Genomic DNA, 12,670 nt, shown 5'->3' on the forward strand with positions numbered 1-12,670 from the left:
GAGCCATTTATATGTATTTAAGAAGATTAATAGGCTGAATGCTGGAACAGAAGGGAGAGTGTGTTAGGATGGGGAGCACAAGAGGTTAGTTGCAACAGATGCTAGTGCAAGGCAAAAGACCATGAGGTAAATACAGAACCAAAGATAACGAAAAGTTTAGAACAAAAAGAGTCCAATGGAGGTGTAAAAGTTAAAGAAGACGAGGAAGAAGACATGGAAAACTTGTCAAAGACTGCCGCAGCATGGGAATGTGTTGTAGGAGAGGCAGGAAGACTCCAGAGGTCCAGGCCATCTCACTCTCTGAAAGAGATACAAGTCCCAATCACAGAACAGTGCAGTGAAGGAGCAGGCCCTTCGGCCCATTAAATCTGTGCCAAACATGATGCAATTCTAAATTAATCCTATCTTCTGGCACAAGGTCCTTATTCCTTTATTCCCTGATGAAGAGCTTTTGCCCGAAACATTGATTCTCCTGCTTCTCTGATGCTGCCTGACCCGCTGTGCTTTTGCAGCATCACTTTCTTGATTCCTTTATTCCCTGTCTGTTTGTGTGTGTGTCTGAATACCTTGCACATCTCCTTCAAATTTATTCCCTCTCATCTTAAACCCATGCTCCCTAGTAATGGACATTCCACCCTGGGTAAAAGACTCCACTGATTCCCCCTATTTTGCCTCAAATAATTTTATAAACTTCTATCAGGTTGTTGCTCAGCCTTTGATGTTCTTGCGAAAACTATCCAAGTTTCTGCAACCTCTCCTTTTTTAGCTAATGCTCTCCAATCCAAGCAACGTCCTCGTAAACCTCTGTACCTTTTCCAAAGCCTCCACATTCTCTTCCAATAGTGCAGTGACCAGAACTGAGCACAGTACTTAAAACATGGCCTGACCAAAGTCTTTTATTGCTGCAACATAACTTGTCAACTTTTATACTCAATGCCCTGACTGATGAAGGCAAGCATGCGTGGGATCATGTGCAAATATTGACCGAAATCGGTGAGTGATAAAAACAGTCTCTTTATTAAGCATCCACAGTAGCACAGTTCAAGGTGGTGATGGAACCCCAAAGTACAGCTCTTACACTGACCTCTTTATACATCAGCCTTATATACATTAAAAACCTATCACTATGGTGTTAAATAGTTTTATCTATTGTACTCAAAAATGTTTGCATGCCATCTGAGCTGGGGAAACAGGAAATTGTTTGAATGTTTGCTAAGTACTGGCTGCTGCTCCTGATGGGATTAAAGTGTCTGTCTGGTCTGCTTGCATAATTCAGAGATGTTAGTCCTTTGATCTTGTATGTCAGTGAGTGTTAGTAAAAGTACTAGACCTATATTATTGAAATATAGTAGAAATTATATGTGCATTAAATGAAAGTATAAAGGATATTAAACTGATTACCGCAGCTGGGTCATGAGATTTTATTTCAGATTACGGATTTGACAGTTTCATTCATGCAATTTCACGGAAGCGCAGCTTTGATAGTAAGTTTCATAAAGGGAATGGTGACCCCATTTAATGTGTATTTGACAAGGACATACTAATTGAAGGAACTGTTTGTTTGATATTCTGTAATCTATTCAGGTCCTGAGACAGTAAGGGCTGCTTAATGTTGCAATCTTGCCACAATTTTGGGTGAGGCATGGAGACCTGATGATGGGATGGTATTGTTTCTGAATAGGTTACAATGTTGACACTCATTCAGAGGGAGTTTTTGATGTAGATAGGTCTGATCAGGATTGAAGGTGTAAAGAAGCAATAATGGGTTTGAAGGGATATTTTAATTTAGTCGACCTTGTCATAGTGTACTACAAAAATGTAGTTTTATGAATGAAAGAAAGCACGTTTTAGTAAATATAGCAAGCTCGTGATGAGTTATGAATGGGAATATGGTATGAGTGAATATAGCAAGCTGGTGAGTGAATTAATAAAGATACCTATAACACAACATCTCAAACATGTCATATACTGCCTTTACCAGTTAATCCATTTATGTTGCCATTTTCAGTGAGCTATGGGCTAACATCTCAAGATCCCTCTAAATATCACTTCTCCTGGTGTGGACCATTTACTGTATAATTTTATCTTGCATTTGACCTTCCAAAATACTTAACCTCTCATTTGTTCAGATTAAATTCCATCTGCCATTTCTCCATCCAACTTTCCAACCAATTGATATCTTTGAAAACCTTCTTCACTGTCAAGAAATCCACCAGTTTTCATGTTAGCAAACTTAGTAGTCAGATTATCTATATTTTATGTACATTTCAAACAAGAGGTTTTTGCACTGGTCACAGATCTTTAGTCAGAAAAACACCCCTCCACAACCACCCTCTGTCTTCTATGGCCAAGCCAGTTTTATATCCATTTTACTAACTCACTGTGGATCTCTTATGAATTAATCCTCTGGACTAGCCTACCATGAGGAACCTTGTCAAATGCCTGAGTAAAGTCCTTGTAGACAGCATCCACTAACCTATCCCCATGAATCATCTTTGCCGCTTTCTCAAAAAACTCAGTCAAATTTGTGAGACAAGACCTCCCCCACATTAAAGGCATGCTGACTATCTGTATCATTTGTCTATTCATTTATAAATATGAGTAATTCCTGTCTGTAAGAAGCTTCTCCAATAATTTCTCTACAACTGATGTAAAACTCACTGACCAATAATTTCTAGGATTATTCCTGTTGTCCTTAAAAATCAAAATTGGTTATTCTCCAGTCTTCTGGGACCTTGCCTGTGGTTAAAGAAGACAGAGATCTCTAACAAGGCTCCAGCAAGCTCTTCCCTTCCCTCCTTCAGTATCCTGGTATGGATCCTTTCAGGCCCTGGGACTTATCAACTTTAATGTTTATCAAGACATCTAACACCATCATCTCTCTCTCTCTCTCTCTCTTAATATTGACATCTACTAGAATATCAAAAGTATCGCTCCCTAATCTTAGCACATTTTTATCTTTCTCTGTGGTGAATGCCAATGCAAACTACTAATCAAAGAGCTCACTTACTTCCTCTGGCTTCATGCATTAATTCCCTCTTGTCCTTGAGTGGATCTATCCTTTCCTATCACTTGCTACCAGTATGCCATAAAATGCCTTGGGATTCTCCTTAATCCTCCTTGCCAAGTATACGTCATGGCCCATTTTAGCCCTCCTAATTCCTTGTTTAAGTTATTTTCTTTTCTGCTCCCTTTGTATTTCTCAAGGGCCTTTTTTGATTTCAGTTTTTATTTTTCATCCTCACAGGAACACTCTCGCCCCAAACCCCGATCAACTGGCCTTGAAAGAGTCCCATATGTCAAGTGTGGATTTACCCTCAGAAATAGCTGACCCCAATGTAATGTCTGCACTTGCTGCCCAATACTGTTGTAATTAGCTGTCCCCCACTTTAGCAGTTTCTCCTGATGACCAGTTATAACTATGTTAAAACTTAAGGATAAAGTTACGGAATTATGATCCCTGTTCCCAAAATGTTTCCCCACTAAAATTTCAGTTACCTGGCCAGGCTCATTCCATTATGTAAGGTAGAGTATGGCCCCTTCCCTTGTTGGGCTATCTGCTCATTGTTTCAAGAAATCCTCCTGAACAAATTCTGCCTCATCCAAATCTTTGGCACTAAGGGAGCCCCAGGTCAATATTGGGAAATTTAAAATCACCCACCACAACAACCTTGTTGTTTTTACATCTTTCCATGATCTGCTTACATATCTGTTCCTCTTATCTCCCACTGGAAATTGGGAGGCCTCTAGGATAACCCCATCATAACCTTTTCTTATTCCTGAGTTCTACACATATGACACTACTGGATGAACATTCCAAGATGTCCTATCGTAGGACAGCTGTGACATCCTCCTCAATCAGTAATGCAACTCCCCCACCCTTTTTGATCCCTCTCTATCACACCTGAAACGTCTAAAACCTAGAACGTTGAGCTGCCAATCCTTCCTTCTCTCCACCCTAGTTCCTGTAATAGCTATAACACTGAGGTTCCATGTATTAATTCAGACTCTAAGCTCATCTGCCTTGCATTATATTCCTTGCATTAATATAAATACACTTCAGACTGCCAGTCCCACTGTCTGTTAACCTGGTCCTCCTTTCTATTCGAATTATCTCCTCCTCTTCTGGTGGTTTTGTTGCAACCATCCTACTTTACCAACACTTATTGTTTGAATGGAATCGGGCTATTTGAGAGAGCAGATTATTTAATGTGAACAGTCCGAAACAAAAGAGTAGCTGATTCCTTTCCCCACAATCTTTCTTAGGACATGTGAGACCTAGACGACTTATTGAATTTTGTGCTTTGAACGGTTTCATATTCAGTGTGCTGTTTGATGTTGATTTGAAATCCGATGTCGTGACAAATTTCTTTAAAGCCCTTTGGTGTTTTTGGTACTTGTATGATCAGTGTAACTAAAGCAATGGACCTGTTGTCCTGCTTCTGTATCAGTCAAAGCAAACACTCAGAGACACAATATCACCCTTCCTTTATAGAGCCATAGAGATGTACAGCATGGAAACAGACCCTTCGGTCCAACCCGCCCATGCCGACCAGATATCCCAACCCAATCTAGTCCCACCTGCCAGCGCCCGGCCCATATCCCTCCAAACCCTTCCTATTCATATACCCATCCAAATGCCTCTTAAATGTTGCAATTATACCAGCCTCCACCACTTCCTCTGGCAGCTCATTCTATACACGTACCACCCTCTGCGTGAAAACGTTGCCCCTTAGGTCTCTTTTATATCTTTCCCCTCTCACCCTAAACCTATGCCCTCTAGTTCTGGACTCCCCGACCCCAGGGAAAAGACTTTGTCTATTTATCCTATCCATGCCCCTCATAATTTTGTAAACCTCTATAAGGTTACCCCTCAGCCTCCGACGCTCCAGGGAAAACAGCCCCAGCCTGTTCAGCCTCTCCCTGTAACTCAAATCCTCCAACCCTGGCAACATCCTTGTAAATCTTTTCTGAACCCTTTCAAGTTTCACAACATCTTTCCGATAGGAAGGAGACCAGAATTGCATGCAATATTCCAACAGTGGCCTAACCAATGTCCTGTACAGCTGCAACATGACCTCCCAACTCCTGTACTCAATACTCTGACCAATAAAGGAAAGCATACCAAACGCCGCCTTAACTATCCTATCTACCTGCGACTCCATTTTCAAGGAGCTATGAACCTGCACTCCAAGGTCTCTTTGTTCAGCAACACTCTCTAAGACCTTACCATTAAGTATATAAGTCCTGCTAAGATTAGCTTTCCCAAAATGCAGCACTTCGCATTTATCTGAATTAAACTCCATCTGCCACTTCTCAGCCCATTGGCCTATCTGGTCCAGATCCTGTTGTAATCTGAGGTAACCATCTTTGCTGTCCACTACACCTCCAATTTTGGTGTCATCTGCAAACTTACTAACTGTACCTTCTTCACCTTTAATTCCGAGCCCTGGAGAGAGAGAGTGATTGCCCATGTACACAAGGACATGAGTTCTCTGTCTTCTCTTGAATAGCAGATTCTTAAAGAATTATATAGTCACTTACAGGGAGCAGCTTCTAAATAAGGCAACATCTATACTGATTGGGTGACCGTTACAATCAGCAAGCATCAACAGTAAAGATTAAACCATCTGGCATTACACAGGCGATGTTCTTTACCTCGTTAAACCACTACTCTTGCCTCCAGTGCCTCACTGTTTACTGCAAGTTCTTATCTGGTCAAAGTCATGCTAGCTGAGCCTTTGCCACACAACCCTAAAGTTAACTGTTTCCCTACCTGCTCATACCTTATACACGTTTTCAGACCAGGATAGAATAACTCGTTTTGGGGTGCTTGGGTCCATCAAGATATCAAACAAACCAACCTGTTGGTCCAACTTGTCCACGCTGACAAAGATTCCCAAACTAAACTTGACCCTACCTGCCTGCGTTTGGCCTATTAACCCTCTAAACCGTTCCTATTAACATACCTGTCCAAATGTGTGTTAAATGTTGTAACTGTACCTGCAATCTACCACGTCCTCTAGCAGTTCATTCCACATACAAACCATGCTCCATGTGAAAAAGTTGGCCGTCAGATCCTTTGTAAATCTTTCTCCTCTCGCCTTAAAAATATGACACCTAGTTTTGAACACCCCTCATGATTTTATAAACCTCTAACATCATCTTAGTTGACAGGGTTGTTAAGAAGGCATATGGTGTGTTGGCTTTCATTAGCAGAGGGATAGAGTTTAAGAAGTGCGAGGTTATGCTGCAGGTCTACAAAGCCCTGGTTAGAACACACTTGAAATATTGTGTTCAGTTCTGGTTGTCTGATTATAAGAAAGATGTGGAAGCTTCAGAGAGGGTGCAGTGGAGATTTACCAGGATGCTGCCTGGACTGGAGGGCATGTCTTAAGTTGAGGGAGCTAGGGCTTTCTCATTGGAGTGAAGATGGATGAGAGGTGACTTGATAGAGGAATACAAGGGTGGATAGACAAAATTTTTTTTCCCAGGGCAGAAATGTCTGTGGTTGGAGGAAGGTTTTGAGAGAGATGTCAGAGGTTTGTTCTTTACAGAGTGGTGGGTGCGTGGAATATGCCATTAACAGTGATAGTACAGTAACATACATTAGGGACATGGATGATAGCAAAATGAAAGGTATCTAGGTTAGTTTGATCTTCGCGTAGGATGAAAGGTCAGCACAACACTGAGGGCCTATGGGCCTGTACCGTACTGTTCTATGTTCTATCACCCCTTGACCTCCTACACTCCAGTGAAAAAAGTCCCAGCCTATCTGTATAATTCACATCCTCCAGTCCTGAAAACATCTGGTAAATCTTTTCAGAACCCTCTCCAATTTAATACTGTAATATCTTTCGTATAAGCAGGTTGACCAGAATTGTGCACATCCTTCCTTCCAAAGTGGCCTCGTGTAACCTCCACATGACTTCCCAACTCCTGTACTCAGAAGTCTCAGGAGTGAAGGCAAGTGTGCTAAATGTCCTCTGAACCAACCTGTCTACTTGTGACGCAAATTTCAAAGAATTATATACCTGACCTCTTGGGTTTCTCTGTTCGACAACACTCCCCAGGTCCCTACATTTAATTGTGCAAGTCCTACCTTTGTTCACTTTTCCAAAATGCAACACTCAGCATTTATCCAAATTAAACTCCATCTGCCACTCCTCAACCTAGTAGCCCAATTGATCAAGATCTCTTTGTACCTTAGATAACCTTCTTCACGATTGACTATTCCACTAATTTTAATATAATCCGCAAACGTACTATCCATGCTTTCTAAATTCTCATCCAAATCTTTTATATAAATGACTCACACAGCAGTGGATCCAGCACTGATCTCTGCAAAGTGTTGCTGGTCACAAACCTCCAGTTCAAACAATGACCCTCCACCACAACCCTCTGTCCCCTACTGGCAAGCCAGTTTTAGGATTAGGATTAGGTTTATTGTCACATGTACTCCTATAAGTAGTGAAAATGTTACAAGGTACCACTTCAGGCACCATCATAGGTACAAGGGTACCGAGGAAAACAATCTTGTGTCCAATTGACAAGCGCTCCCTGAATCACATGTGATCTAACTTTACCAACTGGTCTACTACACAGAACCTTGTCAAAGGCCTTAGTAAAGTCCATGTAGACAACATCTGCGCTCTGTCTCACCTTTCTTTATGATTACATCCTGAAAGAAAAGTCAAGTTTTGCACATAAATCTGATCTCTCAGAATCCCCTCCAATAACCTACTACCACTGATGTCAGACTCCCTAGTCTATAGTTCCCAGGCTCCTCCCTACAGCCTTTCTTAAATAAAGGCAGAAGATTAGCCACCCTCAAGTTCTCTGGCATCTCACCTGATAGATGATACAAATAGCTGTGCTAGGGACACTGTAATTTCTTCCCGAATTTCACAGTGTCCTGGGATGCATTTAATCAGGTCATTGAATGCAGCATGGAACCAGACCCTTCAGTCCAACACATCCATGCTGACCAGATAACCTAAATTTATCTTGTCCTATTTGCCAGCATTTGGCCCTTATCCCTCTCGATTCTTCCTATTCATTTACCCATCCAGGTGATTTTTAAATGTTTTAATTTTACCGGACTCCAGCATCATATCCAGTTCCTGGGTATAGTATACTGGATAAAAGGGACAGACTGGATATGACATTGAAACTGACTCATTGATATGGGCTCCCAAATCCCCACTCTTGCTGACTTTCTAAACAGAAAACAATGTCAGTGTTGTGCTAACGTGAACTGGCTGCTGTGAACAACCTAAAATGGCAGACTCGCTTCCTCGGAATCATTCATCATTAAAACACACCTCACACTTTGTACGTTACCATCTGTCAGCCTCCTGCAGGTGAAATACAGCAAGATGTGAACCAATACTTTTGGATGTTAGACTGAGGAAGAACAATATAAACTAAGTGGTACAATGTTAAACTGAGTGCAGTTTAAGTTTGACTTAGGCTTGGATCTGGAATTCTGTCAGTACAGGAGAGGAACGAAGCTGTTTTCATTCATACAACCCTGGATTGTCGAAAAGGTAATTTGCTTCGAAGAAACAGCATATGGAAATCTCTGTTACAAAGGAGACCCACGTTTAATTGATGACGCAAATTCCAGAGTGTTTCAAGTGAGTGCTGAGATAATTGGAAGTGTCAGCACTTTTCAAACTTCAAGCAGGAAAATACGATAGGAATATACAAAATATAACCTGTCTGACTTGTAGGTGTGACGCCTTGTTCCAAATCTGTCAGAGCTCTAACCTGGAGTCAAGACATGTTTCCAGAAAATCAGAATTTATCAAATCCTACATTGACGTACTTTGGCTTTAATTTTGAGCTATCTAAAAGTTTTTTTTTAAGAAAAAGACAGATTTGCAAATAAACAGACCTCCTGGACCTTGAGATAAATGTGTGCTTTTGCATATATTTGGGAGAGAGTGAGTGTGACCCTGAGGGAGTAACTGTAACTGAGGGAGTGAGAGTTTGTGGTTGAATTTGTTTGTGAGATTGTGGTGGAGTGTATGACAGAAGTGTGTGTAAGATTGTGTGATTCTGTGAGTTTGTATTGCCCTACATGTATGTCTGTGAGAGTGTGCCTGTGCATGTGTGTGAGAATGAAAGTGTGCAAGTGCACGATAGTCTTCTGTTGGTGTGTGTGTGTGTGTGTGTATATCCATGTGAGAGTTTCTGTGTACGATAACGTGCGTGCCTGTGTGAGAGAATAAGTGAGCATGTGTTTGTCGACATGTGTCTGTGTGTGTGAAGGAGGAACTCCAAAGGGATATTAATATCTTCAGTGAACATGAATATCTGACCTGGAGAGATTCACAGCAAAACTTCCTCACGTTCCTAATCCAATCTTATGACGAAGCTGCTCCTTTAACAAGATTATGCAGTCCTTGGCTTTTTTTTCCAGAGAGGTTGTGAACAACACCAGCTCCAAAAAGTTTGAAGGGTTTTAGGGTCAATTTGTTCATAGCTAACAGATACTGCTTCAGGCAGAACGCTTTCAAGTTTAAGAACAAAACACTTGTACAATGAAAAGGCAGGGGCCACTTCTCCCAGTTCAGGATTTCTGTTTTTTTTAGAAGCATATGAAAACGTTGCTGGACCCAGAAGAAGGTCCAAGCTGATATTCTCTCTCACTGACCTCTACCTCGTAAGAACTTATTTGATTTTACCTTTTGTGCCAAGAGGTGTTTATGGGGATTGTTGCAAGCATTTGGAACAGCATCATTCAGTTGGGAAAGTCTGTTAGGTTTTCGAATACGATAAGTTATTCGGCATTCTATTTTCTGTCCTTTGTGTTTCATTCAGTAATTTTGTAAATAAATTGTTTTTTTTAAGACTAAGTGGTTTGACCAATTGATTCTCTCCGGGAATACCCACTTTACATCTGTTTAAAACAACTAGGTTAAAAATCACAGTGATCACCTGATGAGGGAGCAATGCTCCAAAAGCTAGTGCTTTCAAGTAAACCTATTGGACTGTAACCTGGTGTTGTGATTTTGAACTTTGTCCACCCCAATTCAACACTAGCTCCTCCACATCATAAACCAACTAGCTAAGTTAGGGTCTGGGCTACCTAGCCCATAACAATCTCCTAGCAATATTTGGTAACATATCATTTGCCTTCTAACTGTTGGCTCTACCATCATGTTAATGTTTTGATACCATCAACACCCTGGACAATAATGTTTCATAATTTCTCATCATTTTAAGCAAAAACACTTTTTCCTATATTTTTTCTCACAAACCTGAATCATGTGTCACCACATATTTTCTCTGCCATTATTTAAAATAGAATTCGAGCAATACAGGTGGCAGAAAAGGTGATGTGATGAGATATAGTGAATTCTGATACACTCGGTACCTTCATGTTGCAATGTTATTATATCGTTCAGAAAGCTGACCTCCCTCGGGCATGTTTTCATTCGGTGTGGAAGTATGGACAGGCAGTGGAAGGATATTTTAGTATGTCACTGAGTTAGTTTGGAAATCTCTGTCACAAAACAGACACTTTTTCCACGTAATATTTCATCTGCCACTTACCTGTTTACAGCCTCTTTGGTCATCCCCACAACTTTCTCTCCCACCCAAGCTAGTCTTGTCAGTAATCTGGAGACTCGTTCCCTTTGTCTCAATCATTGATATCAATTATAAATGGCTGTGGCATTAGCGGCAACCCTTCTGGCACCCCTGTGAGTACCAGCTCACCAAGCTGGAAATTACCCTGTTTACTGTCCGCCAGCCAATTCTCTACCCTTCAGGACACAGCATACACTGTTACACTAATTGCACAGTCTGATTTAACATTAAAATACTGTCAGAAAGAGAGTGGTGACGGAGGTAGAGAAGTGAGAGGCAAAGAGGGCGACTAAAAGGAGAGGCACAGGTGTGTGTGTGTGTGTGTGTGTGTGTGTGTGTGTGTGTGATCTACAATCATTGGACAGTGTGGCCATCGTATTTCAAACCTGTGGCCAAAGAGTATGTGGAGCTGGTAGTTTACTCTCTACCTAACCCTGTGCAATACCTGGTCCTGGGAGCGTTCTGAAGATGTTGTGGAGTGTCTGCTATTCTATACATAAAACACCCTGATTCCCTTCAGTTAGATTTAATTTGTACATCAATTTCTGATATCCATTTTCAATATATAAAGCACCTTAAACCCCTGTAGTAGAGTCCAGCCTGTACACACTCTTCAGCATCTGTTATTCGATATATGAACCTATTCAAACCCCTCGATTTAGATTAGGTCCTGGAGATTTGTCTACCTTTATGTTTTTTAAGACTTCCAGTACCATCTCTTCTGTAATGTAGACTGTTTCAATACATCAGCAATTATTTTCCTGCTTTTCCTAGCTTCCAAGTCTTTGTCCACAGTAAAAACATACATGAAATATTCATTTAGTATCTCTTCCATCCCTTTGATCTTAAGAGATCCTATTCTCTCCCAAGCTGCTCCCATGCTCTTAACGTGCTGGTAGAATCTCTTTGGATTATTCTTAATCTTATCTGCCAAGGCTATCTCTTATCCCCGTTTTAGTATAGATTAGCTTAGATTACTTAGTGTTTAAACAGGCCCTTCAGCCCAATAAGTCCACACCGACCCGCCGAAGCGCACCCCACCCAGACCCATTCCCCTACATTTACCCCTTCACCTAACACTACGGAAAATTTAGCATGGCCAATTCACCTAACCTGCACATTTTTTTTGGACTATGGGAGGAAACCGGAGCACCCGGAGGAAACCCACGCAGACATGGGAAGAATGTGCAAACTCCACACAGTCAGTCGCCTGAGGTGGGAATTGAACCTGGGTCTCTGGCGCTGTGAGGCAGCAGTGCTAACCACTGTGCCACCGTGCCACCCATTTTGCCTTCCTGATTTCCCTCTTAACAATGCACCTACATCCTTTCTACTCTTCAAGAGATTCACTTGATCCCAGTTGTCTATATCTAACACATGCCTCCGTATTCTTAACCAAAGTCTCAATATCTTTATTCATCCATTGCTCCCGACTCTGACCAGTCTTGCTGTTCACACTAACAGGAACATCCTGCCTCTGAACTCTCATCAGTTCACTTTAGAAGCTTCCCAACTTGCCAGGTATTCCTTTACCTCCGAACAGACTACTCCAATCGACTTTCGAAAATTCCTGTCACATACCATTAAAATTTGTCTTACACCAGTTAAGAATTTTAACTTTTATACAAAGGCCTACCCTTTTTCATAACTATTTTAAAACTAATACAATTATGATCACTAGACCCAAAGTGTGCTCCCCCACTAATACATTAGTCTTATGTCTCAAGAGGAGGTCAGGTTTTGCTCCTCTAATAGGTACATCCATATATTGATACAAGGGCTCAAGAAAAGTTTCTTTAACATAATCCTCCCTGTTCAAGTCCTTAACACTATGGCAGTCTCAGTCTATGTTTGGAAAGTTAAGGTCTCCTACCATTACCACCCTATTATTCTTAAGGATAACTGAGATCTCTCAACAGATTTGCTCCTCATTTTTTTCCCTCTGACTAACGGGAAGCCAGTAGTATGATTCCATCAAAGTGATAATTCCCCTTCTTATTCTGAGTTCTACCCATTTAGCTTCATGAATGATCCCTCAGAAATATCCTCTCTATGTCCAGCAGTTATGTTT

At 41.2% G+C, this 12,670-nt stretch overlaps 1 protein-coding gene and 1 long non-coding RNA gene across 2 annotated transcripts in view; one reads left to right on the forward strand and one right to left on the reverse strand.

The window, feature by feature from the left end:
* Positions 1 to 12,670, forward strand: part of LOC122564346 (Y+L amino acid transporter 2) — a 144,433-nt gene that overhangs the window by 34,938 nt on the left and 96,825 nt on the right.
* Positions 1 to 12,670, reverse strand: part of LOC122564348 (uncharacterized) — a 45,392-nt gene that overhangs the window by 20,587 nt on the left and 12,135 nt on the right. The gene's annotated exons all lie outside the window — the stretch shown is intronic.

This window comes from Chiloscyllium plagiosum, unplaced genomic scaffold, assembly GCF_037043375.1.
Source record: "Chiloscyllium plagiosum isolate Xiang-an unplaced genomic scaffold, Cpla_swu_hap1 HiC_scaffold_34, whole genome shotgun sequence".
NCBI classification, from domain to species: domain Eukaryota; kingdom Metazoa; phylum Chordata; class Chondrichthyes; order Orectolobiformes; family Hemiscylliidae; genus Chiloscyllium; species Chiloscyllium plagiosum.